The sequence below is a fragment of the Solanum verrucosum genome, unplaced genomic scaffold, assembly GCF_900185275.1.
Source record: "Solanum verrucosum unplaced genomic scaffold, falcon-dt-bn FXZP01000303.1, whole genome shotgun sequence".
In the NCBI taxonomy this organism is placed as follows: Eukaryota; Viridiplantae; Streptophyta; class Magnoliopsida; order Solanales; family Solanaceae; genus Solanum; species Solanum verrucosum.
The window spans coordinates 1,124,231-1,128,880 of record NW_026019911.1 but is presented as its reverse complement, the minus strand read 5'-3'; positions in this window follow the sequence as shown (position 1 = coordinate 1,128,880).

The window sequence follows — 4,650 nt, the reverse complement described above, 5'->3', positions numbered from 1 at the left end:
ATTGTTGTAGTTGTTAATTGACACTCCTAAACCCCCCATTTGACATTTGTTGCCAAACCTTTAATTTACTTTGTTTGGTTTTGATAATGTCTACCTCTATAACCAGTTAGAACACAACCTTTACTTTTTAATTGAATTCCATTCAGTATCACTCACTCACTGTGGGATCGAACCCAACTCTTTGTTAGCTTTATACTAGATTATGATCGCCTACACAAAGTATTGGATGAGCTGTAGTTGAGCGTTATCAACAAATTGCACCGCTGTCGGGGAGTGGTGTTTAGAATTCTCTTGTTGAAGTTTGTTTGTGATATTATTGTGTTGTAGTTGAATTTATTTTACTTTTGCTTGTTGTTTGTTGCCTTTGAGCAGGTGACGAAATGAGTATCAACGGAAGAAATGCCAACCAGGTAGGACAAAATAAAGACATCACAAACTTGAATGATGTGAATAAGGTACATTTGGGTGGTGTAGGTGCTGTCCGGTTGCCTTCAGTCGAGGGGAATGTAGTGTTCCACGTGACAAGCACATGCTACAACTATTGCAAATTAAAGGGTTGTTCGGAGGCTTGGCTCATAAGGATCCCCATGAACATATCCAGAATTTGGTGGACGTTTGTGGTCCCTTTTCTTTTTGAAGAACATCTCCCAAGAGTCTGTCTGACTTTACTAATGGGGAAGGCAACTAAGTGGTTAGCCGACCTACCATGGCACTCTATTACCACTTGGAATGAACTTACTGAGACGTTCTACATAAGGTTCTTTCCTCCTTCGAGGATGATGTCATTGAGAGATAATATTTAAAGTTTCAAATGCTTGGATTGTGAGCCAATCCACGAGAGTTAGCTACAGTTCCAGAAATTGCTACTTGATGCTTATCGTGACCAACGACACTAACCTATGGTTCGAGTGTCTACGATCATCGATAATATAGTAACCCAACCAAGGGTTGGGGTCATGTCCCAAGGAAGTGGTAGTGAAAATAGTAGTTGAGCTAGAATTTCCTTCTAATTAGTTGTAGTTTAAAAGAAATTTTCAAATAGAAAGAAAGTAAATTCAAGTGGGTGGTGACACAAAAGTGTCAAATATCAAATGGGGGTTTTGTCACAAGTATAACTAAAATAGTAAAAATGACAGAGAAAAACAAGTATGGGGAAAAGCTCTTGGGGTGTGACCACAATAAATATTGATATAAATCATTGGGTACATGCTTTCGATAGAAAATTTGCAAGATAATAGTGACTAGGCTATGCTTTAGATGGAAATAAGTTCCCTCTCGAGAAACTTACCCTGTTTCAAATGGGTTCTTCTCGGACACCCATTTGCTGCATAAAGGCCAGCCCACGCCTTACCCACTCACTCTCTCTAGCTGAATGTTAGGATATGGGACTAGGGCTCACCCTCTCGGGTTGAACCTCATGTCGACCTACTCCTTAGGCCATCAGTCTGGCGGTCTTGGTTTCACGACCTCTCTTTCGAGCAAGCCGAAAACACATGGGTGGTTTTGTATTTGCAACTACAAACCCATTAAATTAAACCACAACAACTAGGTGAAGTCACCATTAAAATGCATCTAACCTATCAACAAACAAGACCCAACAATAATATCAACACATATTTGCTAAATCATACCCCAAGAATGGGGGTTTTTAGCCACACATCAAGAAATAAGAAATTATACCTAAAATGATAGAGAAATCAAATGGGTATAAGAAATTAAACCTTGATTTAAGCAAAGGAAGAAGAATAGAGAAGACCCATTTCCAACTTGGGGAAGATGAACTCATTTCTTCAAGTCTCCCAAAAACCCTCTCCAAACTTGAGAGAAAAATGCAAAAGCTAATATTCTAAGTCTCAAAATTACAATAATGTTCGGATCCTAAAAACTAGTAAAGAGCTAGTATTTATAGATTCAAAAAATAGTGCTGTGGCGAATCGTTCGGCAAAGTAGTCGCGATCGTCGAATGACTCGGCAATTTGCCCTTCTTCTAGTTCATTGCCCTTTGTGCTTCGCCTTCAGCATCTCTACGTTCTGGATCATTGGGCGGTATATTTCTGCTTTGCATAACTATTCGGCGACATGCTGACTTCTCCTTTCATGACCCAAATGGATTTGTTTACAAAACATGTCATGAGTAGTGGTCCGAACGCTGTGAATGCTATTGGTGTTAGTGAGGTGAACCCTGATGATGCACACTTTGAGGCTCTATATAATTAGGAAGTGAGTTTCCTTGCAAATCAAGGTGGTGGTTTCCGTCCAAACTATCCAAGGTCGGATGGGAATCAAGGTTGGAATAGAGAGTGTAATGACGGTTGGAGAGACCGTGATAGGGAATGGCTTGATCATGGAGCTAACTGGAAGGAGAGAGATCAGGACAAGGAGAGATATGTACCTCCCCATAAAGGTCAAAAGCCAAAATAACAAAGTGTTGACCCGAAAAGTTTCCGCACTAAAGATATGCTTTCACGCATTCTCAACAAAGTGGAAGGGTCAGGCAAAGTTTTGAAAGAAATGAAGGATGACCTCTCAACTGTCAATCAGACCGTTACTTCTCACTCAGTGTCCATTAAACAACTGGAGAAACCAAATGGGTCATATCTCGACTCATTTGAATCCAAGGCCAAAAAGTGGATTACCAAGTGACACCATGGCCAATCCTAAGAATGAACCTTGAATGGGTATCTTCATCGTGCCATGACATTAAATAAGGATCTTCTTGGGAGGCAACCCAAGTCTTTGATGTTTTTAATATTGCGTTTGAATAACGGGTGTTGAATGTGCAGGTTGAAAAATTTGAAAATTTAGGTAAATGAGCAATTAGGCGAACCAAAGGTCCAGTTGGTGACTCGTCGAACAGGTCGGCGAGCCTGACTTGGATAGTCGTTTGAACCAACTAGCTTGCATGAGGTTCTCTTAAACTCGGTGGGCTAAAGTTCTAATCGACGTATCTCTGAGAGGGTCGATGACGTAAGTGATGGTCGTCGACTGGTGCATGAACTGAAGGGTCAAAAAGGCCAAACCGTTAAATTCAAAGATCTCCCTCATTTTATACTTTTTGACTTCCAAACGTTCACAACCGCATATTTTCTTAATTTCAAACTATATTTCTTGCTTTTTCTGTGGGATCGATAACTCAGGGGAGGATTTTTGGATTCTTTGCTTGCCTAGCTTTTCAAATCTTCGGCGTCTGACGTTTGTTATTCGAACTCCATCATTACATTTTAGTAAACTCAAATTCATGATCATTTATGGATTGTTCTCATTGCGTAATTTTGATTTGTTGAACATGTGTTGATAATGTCTGCCAATAGTTTGTTTCATTTGATGTTAATTGGCCTTAACTTGTGAAATCCCATTTATTTGCTTGTTAAATCTTGTGGGTTGGTTTGCATTTATTGTAGGTCTAGCAGGGGTAAAGTCAAAGTAAACTCAGTTGTGTTGATTGTTAGATTTTTCCTAATGATAATGCCGGTGACATCATTCTTGAGGGAAAAATACATCGATCGGCAAATTTTGGCCAAATCGGGGGAAGTGTGATACCCCCATTGGCATTGGTAGTATGGGTGTGAGTCCAATTGCATATAATAATGGTTTAATTTTGTTTTGGATGGTTGCGGGTTAGATTTTGAAGGTTGGGGTAAACATTTGGCAGGTTGGACTAATTGGCGAGCTGGGTTGAGTTCGTCGAGTGGTTCAGTGCTTCGTCTACAGACCCCTTGATCACCTTTTAATTCTCCATTTTGTGGTTTGAGTTATGTAACTTTCGGCGATACGCCTCAGTTCACTGAGTTCACTCGGCGACTCGCCGAAAGTCTCTTCTAATAGCCCTTCTGCGCCTCAAATTTGTGAAAATATTTTGTAAAATTCGGCGAGCTACTTCTAGTTCACCAAATGGCCCAGGATATCGCCGACCTGTGCTTATTTTTGAAAAAAAAATTTGGAACTTTCAGCGAGCCTGATTTGGCTCGCCGAATGTGTTCATCGACTAGCCGAATGGTTCGATGAGTCTTCTTGTGCAGTTTTATTACTTTGAAATTTTTCTTGAACTGCATCTAACGTGTGTGATTTTGTTTTGCAGAAATGGATAGACCAAAGGTTGCATGAAGAAACCAATCGTCCCAAAAGCAGGCTAGGGGGATAGTCATCAATGAGGAGGTTGCATCCTCCCGAGCCACCGTATCCAAACTTCCTCCTAAAGGGGGAAATGGCAAGAGAAAGAATCCCATATAGCCAACACATGCGGAGGCGAGCTTCGATAGTGAGGGTATTTACACCACTAACCTCACTCCCTCTGACTATGAGAGTCATTAAGAAGATAAGTCTTCGGCCTCTACAACTGAGCAGAAGATGATCAAATTCTACGGGCAAGGAGCGAGGAGCTACTCTCCAAGGCCATACATGATCCAACTCGAATCCCGGTAACTCCTACGCCTCCTCCACCTCAAGCACAGATAGTGGAGTAGGTACAACCAGCTTAGGTTCCTCCTCCCCGGTCACTAAACAGGTTAAAGGCCGAGGGATTGATGACGATTATAGAAGAGAAACGTTTGTCTACTGATGGAGTTAAAGACATGTACCTGGAGGTGTGGAACACCATAAAGTTCCACAAATTTGAAATATTCACCAAACCCCGAGGCGCATACTTTCCTA